Genomic DNA, 19,210 nt, shown 5'->3' with positions numbered 1-19,210 from the left:
GAAAAATAGTAAAAAGGCAAACACCCCTTGATCTGGAAGCATAAACATTCTTACTGTTCTTAGAGATTCAAATACTCAGCAACTGAAAGCTCGGTTTTCCACTCAGCAGTTCTGCATTCAGAGAGTTTATTAGGAGATCTCTTAAAATAAAAATGGAAGAGAAAGGAAAGAGAGGGAAGGGAAGATACCAAATGACCCCACTGGAAGTTCTACCTGTTCCATATTGGGGTGAGTTGATTGGTTCTTTGCATGCCCACAGTGATCAGTCATTTGATGCACAACCACAGACAAGAGGAGCAGTTTGCTAGCTACCAGGAGATTAAATCCTTCATTATTGAAAGGGCATCTGTATGGTATATCACAGCATCCACCAAGTAGTCTTTCTGTTTTTTTTCTTCATATGACAATTTAAACATCCTCAAACCCTCAATATGTGTTCTCAGTGACCTTCAACATTTTCTTCTGCTGATCTTTGCTGGCTCATCAGCTCACAAGTCCCAGGCTCCCCAGCATGCTGATTTACTATCTGTTCAGAGATTAGATATGCCTCATCTCTCAAGAGATGCCTTGAGTTCTTCATTTTGCAAGAGATGCTGAGTTAGGTCTTGCCCAAAATATCTCTGTAATGCAACCAGCCAGGCTTCAACAAAATAAAAAAGTAGGTTATGCTGTTCTCTATTCACACTTAACAACTAAACAATCGTGTATAAGTGTGCATGTATATGTGTGTAGAAAGAAGAAATGAAGATAACCTTTCATCAGATTTTTAAAAAGATTAATGGATCAAGATTCCAGGTGACAGATGCAAATATGGTTGTTTTATTTGGTGTAACAGGAAGTTCCAGACTGAATCTCACTGAAATAAAGAAGAAAACATTTTTCTCTTTTGTAATGGGATAGAGATAGAAATTTTCATTGTTTATAACATTTGTTACTTCTTTGCCTAATAGACATAGTTGCAATTAATGATCATAGTTTTAACATCCTCTCCTAGAAATTTGGTCATTTATAGCATCTAATTTACTGTTCCTTTCAGTACTCTTTAAATCACAGAAAATGATTAAAAAATAATATTTCAGTCCAAAGTGGGAGGAAAAAAGGAAAGAATTTCATTAAACAGATATGTTTTGAATACTCTCTATTGGTGGAAAGCATTAATGGGTCTCAGTAGAGTACAAACTAGAGAATATTGGCACAGGGTGAATGAATGGGTGAGTACAATTGAGATAATAAGGACTTTCCTTAACCTTTCTCCTTTGCCTTCAGTTTCCAAACACCAGGAAACTACTAATCTTTATTATGATTGACATAAGGACATTATAAACAAGTGAGATTCTTTCATGTAGGAGAGATTTCTTCTCATTATATAACATAACCTCATTATAGAACAAGTTCATCTGACTTCCTGAAAAAGTCAAATGTTCCAATGTTAATTACTATTTTTGTAAGGGATTATTTAATCAAAGTTTTCTGGATAGTATTTTTTTCTCTCTGAAAAATCACAGCATTAAAATTTGGTTGCTGCTCATCTTTAACCTTTATTTTCTTAATAAGCATTGATAATGTAAAAACATAAAAAATTATCTAAGCTTAACAAATGGAGAAATATTGGCTACCAACAAGAGTACTTTTTTAATGGGACTTTTCTAGGTCAGAAAAAGTGTGATAATTTCTGGATGTCATTGATATCTGAAGTATTTAGTACTTCCTTATTTACGGGTGTCTCTCAGCTCTTACATTGCAAAGGTCATGGGTCTTTCAAAGAAAGTATGGCAAGATTATAAATTTTTTCTTTGAAGTCTCCTGTATGTAGTACCTGGTTAACTTTATCTTGAAAAAGCATGGAAATTCATGTTCCTTTGTGACATTGATTGGCTCTAGAATATTGAAGAAAGTATGCTAACTACATGAAACATTTTTTCAGTTCTGTGAATGAAATTTCATTCTCCTTCTTGAGTTTGAAGAAAGGTATTTTTTTTTTTGTCAGTTACATTACCATGCCAGTAATATTTTGTTTTCCATCTTGTTAGTGTCTTCTGACACTCTTCATTTTCCTCTTATGGCTTTTTAATTATTTCATTAATTTCACCTATCAGCATGAAGGATAATGCTCATTCAGAGTATGACATTTTCTTCATTTGGCAAATTGTTGTTATAAAGGGTGTTGTCGGTTTGATGTTGAATTTGATAAAATATGTCATTTAAACATTCAAATTTTAGATTCACATAGACTTTATATATGAGAACATTTCCTAATAAGTATCATTTAGAAGGTTCTAAGTTACAATATTTTACGCCATCTAGTATTAATAAAAGAGAAAATAATGAAGTCTGGAGTGGGAGAGATTAGCAAAAAATAGAAACAGATCTATTTACTGAGAAAAGCTCTGTGCTGAAATCATGTTTACAAGTCAGTGTAGGAAGAAATAGAACATGTACTGCAGATGTATATGATAACTGATGAGACATTGAATTTATTGTCTGCTTGAAAAGGACTCACAAATAAAAATTCAAATATATTATGCCTAGTAGAAAGGGTGACATCTACGACTCAACTCAGTGAAATGAAAGATCCTAAAACTCTGCCATTTTTAAATTATATGGTCAACTCAATTCCAGGGGGATGGAGACAGGGGGGCCTTATGTTTCTGTGAGCAATAACACTCAGCTGATGTTACTGTTAGATATGATCCATTCATTGTGTGAGGGTGAAGAACCTTATTCTTTAGGGAGCAGATTAGTGATTTTCTCTTGTTGTAGAAAAAAATAATATATGAAAATAATATATGAAAGTGCCTTTTTCAAAAATGCAAATGCCTTCAGCAGCAAATAATGGATTGAGCTTGAGAAGGGGACTTGGGAATTAAGCACCCTCCAAACGTCCTTTTAGAGAAGTTAGGAAGAGTTACAGTCACATTGGATGGGAAGATGGGTGAGTTTTCTCCCTTCTTTGCCTCATGAACAAAAATAAAACTCATACAAATGTGTGACCCTTTTGTTCTCAATTTTAGCAAGCAATTATTCAGTTCATAAATATAAACCACATTTTACTTTATGGATATGTCAATTTCTTGGATGTTTTATGAGATAGAGTCATCATATTTGAAGTCACAAACTTTTCCCATGTTGTTAACAAAACTGTACATGTTGTCCCTCCAACCTATGTAAAGAGACACAGTCTTTTTTAATAATAAGCACAGGAAATTAGAGTGGATTTACACCACTTGGAGGAGCCAGTAGTTACATCCATCAGAGGTGTTGATGTTGCAGCCTCTGTACCATCAACTGGAACTACCCTCAAAAGAGCAAATGTATTTGGACTGTTACTCCATAGGAGAGAAAAGGAAGAACCTGGGGGAGACACCTTTACCGCAAATCTTCCTAAAGATTTTGTGATTTTTCCTAAGCCACCAGAAAAGCATCCTCATTCCTCTGCAGGTGCCAGAAATTAGTTTTCTAGAGACTATAAATGGAGAAGCAACCTGGAAATTACAGATCCTGAATTTTTAAAGCTCTTTTGATAAAGTGACATTTAAGACAGATGAGATTGCAGATTGGAATAAACATTTGTTGAAGTTTGGTATTCCATGCTTGTATGATCATGTCACAATGAACATCAGTATTACATATAGCTATGTCGCACTGATTAAAAGAAAAAAAAGCATTAAAAAAGTCCTCAAGTTAATCTGGTATTTGTGCACATTTGCATAAAACCTAAACTATGCATTGTAGGTCATATATATTTGCCTATGGTATAATTTCAAACATATAGCTTAGAATATGAACATTCTAGATTTAATGAAGTTAAAAACTATTTTCAAAACCCAAGATGATACCTTATATGGATTCACTTGTTAGAGTTTTTTTGAGGATGGTGGGGGTTGGGGATGCTGTAAGTTTATACTGTCCAGTTCTAAATAATTAAATTTCTACTTAATAACTACACTTATAAATGTAGTTACTAATTAAAAATAGAACTTATTTTAGTTGCCTTATCTATAGACTCTGCTTCATCTTCAAATTGCAGAACTTATATAGGACAATAAAAATCTTCAGGGGCTGGAGTTGTGGCTCAGTGATAGAGCACTTACCTGCCATGCATGAGGCCCTGGGTTTGATCCCCAGCACCACATATAAATAAATAAATAAGTAAAAAAATAAATAAGTAATTAAGTAAAAAGATTCACTGATAACTATAAAAAAAATGAAAAAAATCTTTAGCAAATGTTTAATTGCTGAATGCTTAAGCACAGGACATACATTCTTATATTCTGCCCTGGGTGAAGCCCAAGAAATTCTCATTGATCCTCTGAAGTGAGAATAATAGTACCTGGGATTAGTGACTCCTGAAAGACCAAAGACAGTCAAGTCCTGAACTTGAGTTCTATTTTTCTATGAAATTATTCTTTCTTGACAGCTAAGAGCATTTGAAAATAAGCCAATAAACATGTTCACCTATATTTTAAAATATCTTTCACTTATTTTTTGGCATATTTTTGGAAAGATCAAAATTTCTGTTATCAACCTGATACAGGGCTCATCCTGCAATGAGCACTTACTTCTTAACTTTGAAATGTCAATATTAATTTTAATCTACACCTAAATACAAACGGAATTTGGATAAATTAAGTCACAAATAAAATATTTCCTCTTTAGTAGGACTAATTTACACATATTATGCAAAAATTTCCTATATGATAATTACTTCTTTAAAAAGCAACTGAGAAACTTCTATGCAAATTAGTTATATTGGACCTGAAACTTAATTTATTATGATTATTGACTGGGTCAATTACTGTAGTTTTGGAAAACTTATCCATACAGTTACACAATAAGAACTCTGAGGGCAGGGATGATGATTGGTTGTTTTTATATTTTAAAATTTGATTTGTTCATTCAATTGATGTCACTAATCATTTTTTTGAATCTCAGTTACAATTTATTCAATAAATATACATTGATCATATTTTAAGACTCAGGTACTATTCTGTATTTCCACCAACAAAAGTAGTGAACAGAATGAACAAGGATCTGATAGTCTCAAGGAATTATTTACTTACAGTAATATAAAATGGTGCATATAAAGGAAATAACTAAATGCTATTATTAGATTATTTTTTCTTCTAAATTTCAGGGGTCACAAGTTGATATTAAGTTCTTTAATTTGTATTAGGTAGGTTATGACTACAGATATTAAGTAAAGTGCTGATCAAAGATATTGAGAAAGGGATTGATTTAGGCCATTTAATCTTGCCCCAAATATACTTTCCTCTTCTATAAGTTAATGCATTTTGCTGAAAGATCTACAGTTCTAATAAAGTAAAATTCAAGCCACCCCAAAAATGTTCTTATAAATATGAAAAACTGATGACTAAAAACTATCAATCATTTTTCAAAGTCCTCAAAAGTTGAGTATATGTCTTTTGGTCTCACTCTTTTTCTAATTTTATTCTTTCATTCTCTCTTCTTAAAAGATAAAATAAAATATGGATGACCCAAAATCTTCATTAAATTCCTAAATCTGTAATGGCAAGAAAGATTCAGTTATCTAGGTATAGGCAACCTGCTGTTGTGTTCCTTGTGGTTTGATATGTTAACAGTTTATGAATGGACTCATTAAGAAGCTCTGTTTAGTGCTCACTTCAGCAGCACATATTCTAAAATTGTGAACAATACAGAGAAGATCAGCATGGCCCTTGTACAAGGAGAACATGCAAATTCAGGAAGCTTTCCATAGTTTTCAAAGCTATAGTAACAAAATCGGCATGGTATTGGCACCAAAACAGGATGACAAAAGTACAGAATAGAAGACACAGAGACAAAACCACATAAATACAGTTATCTTACAATAGATAAAGTCATCATAGAAACCATAGCCTCTTCAACAAATGATACTGGGAAAACCAGAAATCTTTATGTAGTAGATTGAAATTGAACCCCTATATCTCCCCCTGCCCAAAATTCAACTCCAAGTGGATCAAGGACCTAGACATTAGACCAGAAACTCTGTGCCTACTAGAAGAAAATTTAGGCCAACTCTCCATCATGTCAGTTTAGGAACCGACTTCCTCAAGAAGACTCCTAAAGTGCAAGAAGTAAAATCAAGGCTCACTAAATAGTATGGTATCAAACTAAAACTCTTCACAGGAAAGGAAGGAAACAATCAATAAGTGAAGAGAGAGCCTACCAAATGGGACAAAATCTTTGCCACCTGCACCTCAGGTAGAGCACTAATCTTCAGGATATATAAAGAACTCAAAAAACTTAGCACCAAAAAATCAAAAACCCAATCAAGAAATGGACAAAGGAAATGAACAGACACTTCACAGAAGAAGAAATATGATCAGTTAACAAATATATGAAAAAAGTTCAACATCACTAGCAATTAGAGAAATACAAATTAAAGCTACACTGAGATTCCATCTCACTCCAGTCAGAATGACAATTATCAAGAATACAAGTAACAATAAATGTTGGTGAGGATGTGGGGAAAAATGTACACTAATACATTGCTCTTTGGACTGCAAATTAGTGCAACCACTCTTGAAAGCAGTATGGAGATTCCTCAAAAAACTTGGAATGGAATCACCATTTGACCCAGTTATCCCAGTCCTCAGCATATAAATAAAATCAGCATACTGTAGTGATTCAGCTACATCAATATTTATAGAAGCTCAATTCACAATAGTCAAGCTATAGAACCAAACTAGGTGCCCTTCAACAGATGAATGGATAAAGAAAATGTGGTACTTGTATACATAGAAATATTACTCAGCCATAAATAGAAATGAAATTATGGCATTTGCAGGTTAATGGATGGAACTGGAGACTGCCATTCTAAGCGAAATAAGCCAATTCCAAAAAACCAAAGGCTGAATGTTCTCTGTGATATGCAGATGCTGACTCACAATAGGCAGGGGGTAGGGAGGAGTATAAGTTTATCAGATTGGTCAGGGGTAGTTGGGAGTAGGGAGAGGGGATAGGAATGGGAAAGACAGTAGAATGAATCAGACATAACTTTCCTGTTCTTATATGAATACATGACTAGTGTAACTCCACATTATGTACAACCACAAAACTGGGAAGTTATAATCCATGTACGTATGACTTGTCAAAATACTGTTACATATAACTAAAAAGAACAAATAAAAAAAATGAAAAAGAAACTCTGTGTAATGCTGGTGATAAATCCAATATTGGATTTTACCCCTTGGCCACCTTTATTTATTTTTACATTTCACTTGGAAACTTATCTTCAGACTTATCTTAGAATTTGGATTAATAGGCAGCACACCAGTGGAGGCAGCATTATCACAGAAATTCACCATGTAATTGTAATATTCCCTAAACCTCTTATGGACTATTCAGTTTAGCAATCTTAGGAACTTCTCTTAGTATTTAGTTTGAATTTCCCATTGGCCTGTTTACAATGTATAGTTCTAATTACATTCATCTTCCAATATAGCATGGTTCCTATTGCTGACAAAATTCTATTTATATGTTCATCCTTATCACACAAAACTATGAAACTGCTGAGGTTTCTATTTTTATATATGTATTAGCCCTCTCAGGAAATGCATAAAAGCATTATGTTACAACATTTTTTTCATTCTATGTTGTATAATGATCTAATGAAAGAGAATGACCAGTTCCATCACAGAGCTATTTAAAAGTGTTTTTTTTTTGTTATTCCATAAAGCACCATTTTGTAAATGAAAGGATACATCTTTTTGTTGTTTAACATACATAGCAAATGTAACCTTACAGTCTATGCTATTCCATGGAAACATTTTAGTTGCAATAAAAATACTTAATAATCCCTGGTCTTATCATACTAAATCTTACATCTATTAAAGGTCATCTACAAAGTACATGGAATATTCTTCCTATAAATATGATAACAAGATGATACCACAAAATTCACAATAATGGAATAAGACAGCATTACCTTCTCTCAGAAATCATCGAAAGGTACAATATAAACTGAAAGTACAGACTTATTGAGGTAAAATTTGAAGAATGGTATTTGAAGAAGAGGAGCTAAATGCACTGAAGGTCAGATAAAAATACTGGAAGATGACTAAATCTGATTTCAGGAAAATTCAGTACAGCTGGTTTCTGCAAATGAGGCAGGGCATTCTGCAGGGGAAATTTTAAATTTCTTGTCTGAGAATGCAAGAAAGTTTATTTAGTTTGATAGTAAGAGATTCTGGGATACGTTGTGATACCATACTGTAAAAATATGTACAGGTATCCAAACTATTTATAATTTATAGCCTTCCAAATGAGAAATAGATTATCAGTTGATAATGTAAAAAGAAAAGTTTATCTCAAAGAAAATCTTACAAAATTATCTTACAAATTACTTGACTTTATATATATCACAAAACAGGGCACCATGGTTTGTAAAATCTAGAGAACATGATCAATAGCGAGACAGAGAAAGACAAGGGAGATCAAACTTAAAAGAGAGAGAAGTCCATGCTTATCAAGAAAAATAATTAATGTACCCAGGGAGGGAAGATAAAAAAAATCACACTGGTCTCACTTCTAGAAATAAAATGCCAATTAAATACTGAAAAAATTGAACTTTTTTTCCTAAATTTTTGTCACTTTGATTACTAATGATTACTGATATACTTCATTTATTTCCTTTTGGTTTGTCCATTTTTATTTCTTACATATATATGATTATATCTTTGATTATCTCTTCTTAGTTATGGATTAACTTTTCACTTCCATAATTTTTGACAGAAATTGTTCTCATTCAGATGGATTGCAGATTTTCCCTTTAAAGTTGGTGCTATTTGTGCCTTTTTAAAAAGATGTTTCTACTCTGAAACCACAGAAACCTCAAAGTTTTCGTCCATATTTTAAGCTTTTTATTTTAAATAATTATATATGTTCACAGGAAGTTGCAAAGATAGTAGAGAGGTCCCTGGTACCTAGTTTCCCAATTGGTCAATGATTATATGACAGGCATGCAGCTGGAAAATGACATTGGTCAGTGTGTGTGAATATTCTGTTATTCCCTCACACATGTGGATCTACTGAATCACACTGCAATCAAGACTCAGATGTATTCCTTCACCAAAAGATCTCTGTCATGCTGGAAACACTGTCATACTGGCCTCCCCCTTCCATCCTTAACTCAAGGCAAACATTAACTGGTTCTTTATCTTTGTTTTCTTGTCCTACTGAGAATACAATGTGTGAGCTTTATTATTTCTTTTATCCATTCTAAGTCCATCCAACTTGTGACATTTATCAATAATTTGTTCCTTTATTGCTAAGATGAGTACTATGCTCTACATGTACAAATTTACTTAACCATCACCAATTCTAGGGCATTCTGACTCTTCTCAGACTATTACAAATTAAACAGCTATGAAAAACTATGTATAGGTTAATATGTAGGAGCAAGTCTCCATTTCTCTTGGGTCAATTCCAAAGAGAGTGATTGTGGGGGACTGGGAGAAAGTGAGTGTTTTTAGTATTTTCTAAAAGACAAAATAGTGTTTCCTCTTTTTCCTTTCCACCAGCAATGTCCCAAAGATTCAGTTTCTCCACATCCTTGCCAGATTTGGTATTTTTGAATATTTTTTTTTAGCTGTTCTGATAGGTATAAAGAGTTATCACACCATAGTCTAATTTTTTATTTCCTGATGGCTAGGGATCTGAGTATCTTTTCATGTGCTTATTTGTCATTTTTATATCCACTTTAGTAAAAATTTTTTTATGTCTCTTGAGTTTTGAGAACTCTTTATATCCTGTATTTACAAGTCCTTTTTCAGATATGTGGTTTGAAAAATATTTCTTTTTGATCTTTTGATTATCTTTTTACCTTTCAACAGTCTTTAACAGAAAAAAAATTATTTTGGTGAAGCTTAATTAATCAATTTTTAAAAAGAGATTTATGGACCATACTTTTAGTTCAATGTCTAAGAACTCTTCACTGAGCCTTAGGTCCTTAAGCTGTCTCCTATGTGTTACCCTTTTATGCTTTATATATAAGTTTATGATCCATACAGAGTTAATTTTTATAGAAGATATGAAGTTTATGTTGAGGTTTATATTTTTTGCCTGTGGCTGTACAATTGCCTTAGTGACATTTTTTGAAGAGCTTTTTTCCTTCCTCCATTGATTGCTTCTGCATTACATCAAGAATCAGTCCACTATACTTGTGTGGGGCTGTTTCTGGGCTCTATTTAGTTCCATTCATCTATGAGTCTATTTCTCCTCCAGTAGCACATGGTCTTGAATACTATATCTATATGAAAAGTTTTACTATCAGGTATAGTAACTCTTCCTTTAGTGTCTCTCAATGTCGTCAGGATTTTCAGAGAATCCATGACTTTTCACACACATTTCAGATAATGTGTCTACAAAATTTTGCTAATATTTTGATAGAAATTAAAATCTGCCTATATATTTGAGAACTGACATCTTTATAATGTTGATTCTTCTACTGCATGAACATTTTCCTTTCATAATATTTTACAAAATTTCTTACATAATTCCATATACAATTTTCTTGCTAGTTATTTCTTTGATGATGTGCAAAGTCTGTACAAATAGAATTCCATGTATGAGGTAGTTTACTTCTGTTCCATGCTTAATTTGTATGTCTGCTTCAATGCTATGTTGTTCTTTTTCCCACCAATTTTTATCAAATTTTGGCATTTAGAAGAGTAAGTCCTTGAGCTTTTTCTACAAAATAACCTTTAAATAATCATTACTATTCTTCCTGTAAGACCATCTGGATTTCTATGCAATCAAAGTTTAAAATTATATTGAACTTATAAATCAATTTTGTTTGGAAAAAAGTCAACATATTTATAAGCAAGATGCTCCAGAAGCATAACCATTGTAGTTTTCTCTGACTAGGGAGTCTGATTTAATATTTCCAATGAAATTTTACCATTTTCATTAAAGTCTTTCTTATATATAGTTAGATTTATGCACAGATTCTTTATTTTTCATATACTATTGCAAATGCCATTATTTTAAGTTGTATTTTCTAACTCTGTTGGTGGTATTTAAAATACATTGAGTATATACATATTGATCTTCATATAATTATAATTAAGAATTATTAATTCTTTTTTAGCATATTTATTTATTTTTCAATTTTGTTGGTTCATATTATCTATCTGTCTATATATATATATGTATATATATATATAACTTTAGGATTAATTTTTAAATAAATACGTGGAATATAATTTTCTCTAATTCAATCCTCAGTACTTGCCCTTACCACCCCCTCATTCCGCCTGTTCCCTTTCCTCTACTCAACTGATCTTTCTCTGGTCTTTCTGCTGTGTACTTACATTTTTTAAAAAAGAAATTAGTGTCTTATGGATATCCATAATGATGAGATTCACTGTAGTTTATTTATACATGTACACATGAACATTAGTCTATATTCATTCTATTGTTTTTCCTTATGCTATCCCTTCTCAAATTCCCTTCTTCTACTCCCCTGAGCTTTTGTTTTGATGGAATTCTATGCCCCATTTCTTTGTTTCTTCTCTCTTTCTTTCCCTCCATTTTAGACTAAATTCTGTATATCAGATAAAATGTTTCACCTTTGATTTTCTGGGTCTGGCCTATTTCACTTAGCATTATAGTTTCCATTCCATTCATTACCAGTGAATGACACAATTCATTCTTCTTTATAGCTAAGTAATATTTCATTGTGTATATATACCACCTTGTTTTTAATCCATTCATTTGTTGAAGGTCACTTATGTTGTTGGTTCCATATCTTGGCAATTGTGAATTGTGCTACTATAAACACTAATGTGGCTGCATGTCTATAGTATGCTAATTTTAGATCTTTTGGATATAATCTGAGGAGTGTGATAACTTCGTCATATGGTGGTTTCATTTGTAGGTTTTGTGGAATCTCCATACTGCCTTCCAGAGTGGTGACACTAATTTGTAGTCACACCAACAATGTACACATGTACCTTTCTCTTAACATCCTTGCCAATACTTATTATTTATTTGAATTCTTGATAATTGCCATTCTGACTGGAGTGAGATGAAATTTCAATGTGGTTTTAATTTGCCTAGTTTCTGGAGATGTTGAACTTATTTCCATATATTTCTTAGTCATTTGTTTTTCTCCTCTCTAACTCTCTCTCTCTCTCTCTCTCTCTCTCTCTCTCTTTTTGTTTGAACTGGAGAATGGACCCAGGGGTGTTTAACCAGTCACATCCCCCACCCCATTTTTGGTATTTTTTACTTAAAGACAGGGTCTTCCTGAGTTGCTTAGTGCCTCACCATGTGGTGCCTGGCTTTGAACTCATGTGTCCCCTGCCTCAGCCTCCCAAGCCGCTGGGATTGTAGACATGGGCCAGTGCCTATTTAGTTCTTTTTCCCATTTACCCCATTTATTAATTGTGTTATTTGTTTTTTTGTGTGTGTTAAATTTTTTGATTTATTTATGTATTCTGGATATTAATGCCCTATCTGAGGAGTAGGTGGCAAAAATCTTCTCCAATTCTGTCAGCTCTTGCTTCATGCTCATTTCCTTTGCTGGCAGGAATTTTTTAATTTGATGGCATTCCAGTTATTGATTTTTAGTTTTATTTCTTACACTTTTAGGAGTCTTGTTAAGGAAGTTGGTTTCTGTGCTGATATGGTGGAGTGCTAGTTACATTTTCTTCTAACAGTATAATTCTCTTTAATTACATTAGCCCAAAATATGTCTAATCTTCTCACATGTGTGCACAAATCTGGTGAAAATCTAATCATTCACTAATGTGCAATGTGTAAACCAATGCTAATATAGACACACACACACAAACACAGACACATTCATGTGTGTATATATATATATATATACACATATATTTTTTTAAGTGCTTGTTACTCATGGTATACATTTCACCTGCTTTTTTTTTTTTATAGCTAATAAATGCCAAAACAAGGACTTGAACATGGGATTGAGTTTAGCTATGTTGGCATATTGATTTTCATCATAACAACAGTGTGTTTGTAGTTGATATTGCAATCAGTGGGTACACTGCATGTATCTCCAAATTGAGATGGGGTAGATTTAGTTTCTATAGAGATGACTATGTCTCTCCAACATGGAAATTTGATCAGGGATTAGTGATGGTTAATTTTATGTGTCAACTTCAATGGGTTATGGAATGCACAGATAGCTGGGAAAACATTACATTTCTTTGCGTGAGTGTTTTTTAGAGTGATTTTGAATGAGGTTAGCATCTGGGTTTGTGAACTAAGTGAAGATCTGCCCTCATCAGTGTGGGAAAGCATTCAATCTATTGAGGTCTCAGATACAACACAAAGTTAGAGGGAGGGGGAATTCGCTCCCTCTCTTCTTAAGTTGAGACATTCTTATCCTCCCAATATTGAACATCAGATATTCTGGTTCTTGATTCTTCAGATTCTATGAGAGTTGCACCATTGGTTCCCTCAGGCTTTGGACTTGGACTGAATCATACCACTGGATTTTCTCGTTTTCCAGATTATAGATTATCATGAAAACTTATGCCTTTAATAAACCTTTCTTAGAAAAACAGATGATACATTAGAAAAATAAATGATAGATAAATCTCTAATTGGTTCTGTTTCTGTTCTGTTTGAGAACACTGATTAATATGGGAAATTAGAAAATATTAAAACAATTCAAGCAATATTTATAATTCTGAACACAGTTTCAGGTTAGATGAACCAGTAAAGCCATATTTATGTGATAGTTCTACAGCAGAATCAATGGTACTTAGAAATTCATTACCTATGAGAGACATTTAGGGGTTGAAAGGAACTCTGCTTTTTTTATCTTTTTTTTTTAACATGAATGACCAGGTATGTGGTAAAACAGAAAACAGAGAAAGACAAAATTTTACAGATAACAAAAGGTCAATTATTAAGCTGAGCTAAAATATGTGCAAAACTTCAAGTTAGGAAGGTCAAATGTGCACTAAGAATTATGGTTTGGAGCTTTGAGTTATTGAGACTTAAAATATATATTTCAATTCATCAAAATGTAGGTAGCAGTTGAAAACTTGTACTAAGATACAGTTCCTTTATTTTAGAAAGAGAAAACAAGCATAGGCCAGAACAAGCCCCAACAACTTTGGCAATTAAGGACATTGATGAATGAGGTATACACAAAGGAAACCAAGAAGGAAAAGTATGATTTAAAAAGATTGTTCAGAGAGTTCTGTGTGAGTATCAGGGACAGTCACTCAGGCTGATTTGCATGATGGGTCAGGAAGGATATGACTGTAATTATGACACTGGATTTGTCTTAAGTACAGGAGTTTAATTAAAATGGGAGATGTGAGTGATTCAAATAAATTTTAAAATAAATTTAGAATTATCAAGGCTGTCTTATTTTAAAAGTTTAGTTTTAAGGGTGAGGGGAGGATTTGGATGTTAATTTGAATATTAATTTATCTCACATGATATCAGAATGGTTTTCAGACATCAGAATATTTGTGTGCATGTATGTGTCTTATAGTCTATTTCTAAAAGAAATGTATCTATTTTGTGGAAGGGAGTAATGGACTTGATTTGATTCATATGATTTAAAAAATATTTAATATTACCGAATAAATAACTTCTTTTTTTTAAAGTAGGTACAGATGCTCCTCAGCTTATGATAGTGTTATTTCTCAGTGACTCCATCATAAGGTGAAAATATCATCAAGGGATCATGAATATAACAACTAAATATAAACATAAGTTTATATGAAATAAAATAATATTTAACTTAATCTTTTAAGCATTGTAGCTTAGCAGCACACAACAACTTGGAGACGGTTGCTTGTTTACTCTCACAGTTGTATGACTGAAGGGAGCTGTGATTCACTGCTAGTATTTAGAATCATGAAAATGTATTTTATGGTATATGGCTATCCCACAAAAAAGATAAAAATTCAGGGAAAGATTTTATGCCATCTTAAAGTAAGAAAATCATTAAGTCTAACTACTGTAAGACAAGACTGTCTATAATGAGACTGGGCAGGTTTTGAGTGACAATCAGGATGGCATAATATTACTAGATTTTGTGTTGGTATATATTCCACTTATTTTGAGTATTTTTCTAAACACAAGTATCTATACTTTGTTACTTTTTAGTGCTATGATATCACGCAAGTTTCTCCTGTGTCTCTTCTTTATAAATGATGATGATGCTGAGTATGAAATCTAATTTTTTCAATTACTTACCTTGGGCAGGGCTTCAGCTCTATGGAGACACCCAGGCTTGTCTTTTAAACTTCCTAACACACTCATAAGATAAATATGATTACAGACAGTCCCTGAATTATGATGTTTTGACTTAAAAATTTTCATCTCTAAAATGTTGTGAGAGTGATATACATTCAGGAGAAATAGTGCAACTTCTGAATTTTAAAAATTTTGGCAGCCAAACTGAGCCACAGTTCTCCATTAGCCACATGATCACGTGGTCCTGTGTAGTGCACTGTACTATGATGGTGGTTTGCTTGGGTGTACTAAATTAATTTTCTACTTATTTTCTACTTATGGTGAGTTTATGAGGATGTAGCCCCACTGTAAGTCAAGGATCATCTGTACCAAGGATCTCTGTTTGTAAATAAGAAAATAGTGACTTACCCAATTCATACCACTAAGAGCAGAGGAACTGGAATTTGAAAGTCTGGAGTTTGTAATTACTCACTGTGTCATGCATTTTCTCCAACAAGAAGAGGTGATAAACTTGAAATCCAATAAAATTTTGCTCTGTCTCAAATATGACACATCATGTAAAGTACTTAAGCTAATATCAGTTAATTACTTTAAATAGATATGTGCTCTTTTAATGTATAGCTTTTGTTATATATGATTTTCTTGACTCTCATGGATATTCAATAGTTAACTTTTACTTTTCCTACATCAAAGAAGTTGTAGCTAAAAAATCTGACATTTAACAGAGGGCACAAGTTCTTGCTGCCTGTATTATATATGTATATATGAATATATTACATCCATATATTTTGTTCCCCATATTTTCTACATTTTTAATGATAATTCAGATTTTCCATCTGTTCACTGTCATACTAAACTTAAATTGAGACAATTTGCCTGTGTACTGCTTCTTTCACTCTGTCTTCATTTGACCTGAAAATCTATTATCAAAAGCTGTACAAATTGAATCATTAGACTGACTTTAACTGCATATTTTAGTTCAATGCAATAACTCCATTTCCTCTGAAAGCAGTTGAATTGAAAAGAAATCATGCCTTTATACTTTATGAACATGTAGGCTTCCTGTCAGGCCAATGTGTTATCAACTTACTTCAAAGAGTGAAACCAAACTACCAGAACAGATTCATTTCTATCTGCAAGCCTCACTTCAGTAGTTTGGAGAGAGTTCTGATTTCCAAAATGCTCCATCAGAATGACCTCCAGTAAAGGTTACTCCATCTCTTCCAGGCAGTGGCTGTTCAGTGACACTGACAGAGAAATAAATTTCAGCAGCTGTCACCATCAATGCTGCTACAATGGGCATGTCCTTTGACATTTTGAAAGTAGAAAGTTATACACACACATACACACACACACAATGTTTATTGATTTGTGACTATTATCTGATGAGTTGATGAACTACCCAGTTTTTAAAATTCTTTTTAGCATAACATTTTCTCTTACAATTAGTTTGACCTTGCTTAAGATTCTGAACTCTCTAAACCTTTGTTCTAAAATACAAGGGTAAATTATGCCTTTATCAAGCTGTTATAAGACTTACCTAAGTAAACCTTAACTCTGTAATTCTTGACATATACTATCAAGATCTGCATCTTTCTTAAAATTCATGAGCTATTCTACATTTCTCCATTTCTTTATTCTTTGAGATGACAGTTCTCCACATCACTTCTAAGTTCCTTATCTGGGAATAAGGATCATTGAGATGCACTCTCTGAAGGTCTTTAGACTCCTTTTATTCTGGAATCACGTTCCCTGGGAGTTTCCTATTTACTGAAAAATACTCACTGTTGTGGTCGTAGTAGCTTCCTGCAAATTATATGAAGACTTCCAAGAAGATCAATCTAAAACTGGAAAACTCTATATAGTTCTATTTAAAATGTCAAGGAGAGTTTATTTAATAAAGACACTGAGCTCAAGACATCTGGGAAAGAAAAAAATAAGAGAATTGTTGCTAATGGATAAAATGGCATCAATTTGACCATTTATACTAACAGAATTGGCAATACCTTCCCTGCTCTAACAGACTATGACATAAAGTCTCAGTTTGGGGACTCTAAAACAAGTCCTCATTCAAGGACCTTAATCTTCACAGTTAACCATAAGTTGGTGAACCTCTCCCGGTCATATCAACTTTCAAATGATGGAAAAATACTTTTCTAAATATTGATTGCTGCAAATTTGCAGCATTTTCACTGGTGCACTTTTATAATTTTAAGAGGGTTATTTTTTGATTCTTTGTTCTATATTCTTGCTTTTCTCTGTGCTCCAGAACAGGCCTCAAATCTATGCTACCTCGGTCTAGAGTTTAGAATGACTTGTCAAGTCCTTTCTTATAGGCTTTATTCAATTTGCTATTATTTCTTTCTTGTTTTGGAGGTGATGGTTTTTTCTTCCATTTTTTAAAGCAGTTCATAAAGTTTCTATTTAGTCCTTAAGAAATACATAAGACTTATTTCATTTACAGAGATGAGATACCTTAGAGGGCTTAGGTTTCCTAGAATTTCTAAAAGAGTCTCCTCTATCTGCTTTGCCTTGCCTTAGTTTTAACCTTTCCTTGCTACTTGCCAGTTGTTTGTCTGACCCACCCCGCTTACCATCAATCTCTTCCCATACTCTAAGACTTAGCCTGTCTTAGATTCATTGTATCCTGTCATCACATTCATATTTTTCAGTGGCTTCCCTTGGCACTTTGATAAAACAGAGTTGAGTTTGCAAATGGATACATTTGATATGGTCCCTGCTACTAAGGTCATTGTGCACCACTCCCCACCCTGGGATTGCCACTCCACAACCGCATTAGGTTTCTCTGTTGTTCTGCCTGTCTTGCTCCATTGTTTTTGTAAAACAAAACAAAACAATCCACCAACAACCAGATTATATTTTAAAAGCAGTTTTAGGTTTATATGAAAATTAAGCAGAGAGTGCAAAGAACTCCTTTATCACTCCATATATTTTCCTCTATTGTAAAATATAGATGACATTTAATGGCAAACATTAGTATTATTGATATTATTGAATTGTTGTCTATTGGTATCGAGACTTACATAATGACAGGTATCCATCATTTATGGTGACATAGCAATAGTTCTACTATTGTAAAGTCCCCTATACTCTACCAATCCATCCCTCCCTCCCAACCCAGAACCCTGGACAATTATTGGTCTTTTATGGCATTTATCATTTTACCTACACCATAATTCCATACTGTAGGAATTGTATAGTATGTAACTTTTTCGTATGACTGTTTTCACATATCAATAAACTTGTAAGATTCCTCAGTGTGTTCTCTTGTCTTAATACCTCGTTTCTTTATAATCACTGAATATTTCATTTTTTGTTTCTATCATGGTTTGCTTATCCATTCCTTTATTGGATGACATTTTTGTTTCTTCCAAGTTTAGGTAATTCTGAATAAATCTGCCATAAACATCTATGTGCCATTTTTTTTTTTGTAGACAGAAATGTTTATCTCACTCATGATTGATGGATTATATGGTAAAAGTATTTTTAAGAAATTTTTAGTGTTTTACTTTTTAAAATCATGCTCCATGAATACAATATTCCCACATATTTGTGATGTCTGTGTGACAGACTCAAGGCATAAAGTCCTCAGTTTAATTTTTCATATTCTGACACCAATGGATCAAAAGGTGAATTCTAAAATCATGGTTAGTGTAGCACATGAGGGTACCTAAACAGGAAAATTTCATCCAAACACTTACAGCTTAAAAAGATCTTAAAATAGGTTACTTATTAATTGTACTTCTACAAACCTGGAGCAGAATTTTATTCCATTTATTATGAGGTTAGTTTCTGCTAAATATTTATTGATCCAATAGTAGATCCTTGGCACCTGAGGATTTAAGAGTTTTCAAGTATTTCCAATGTACACTAAGAGATAAGACATGTAAAACAAAGTCTACACGTCTGAGATATTAATTTTAACATCAAAAGTGGTACAGTTGGGGTTTCAAGATGGCGGACTAGAGGGCGGCTG

The 19,210-nt window shown here is 33.0% G+C and overlaps 1 long non-coding RNA gene and 1 other non-coding gene across 5 annotated transcripts in view; both read left to right on the top strand.

Moving 5' to 3' along the window:
* LOC124963974 (uncharacterized) overlaps nt 1-19,210 on the top strand; it is a 289,359-nt gene that overhangs the window by 94,161 nt on the left and 175,988 nt on the right. The gene's annotated exons all lie outside the window — the stretch shown is intronic.
* LOC124965084 (U6 spliceosomal RNA) lies at nt 5,634-5,741 on the top strand. Its single transcript, XR_007105092.1, has one exon. It is a non-coding gene; the product is annotated as a U6 spliceosomal RNA (small nuclear RNA).

The sequence above is a fragment of the Sciurus carolinensis genome, chromosome 14 (assembly GCF_902686445.1).
Source record: "Sciurus carolinensis chromosome 14, mSciCar1.2, whole genome shotgun sequence".
NCBI lineage: Eukaryota > Metazoa > Chordata > Mammalia > Rodentia > Sciuridae > Sciurus > Sciurus carolinensis.
This window is presented reverse-complemented; position numbering and strand designations above follow the sequence as displayed.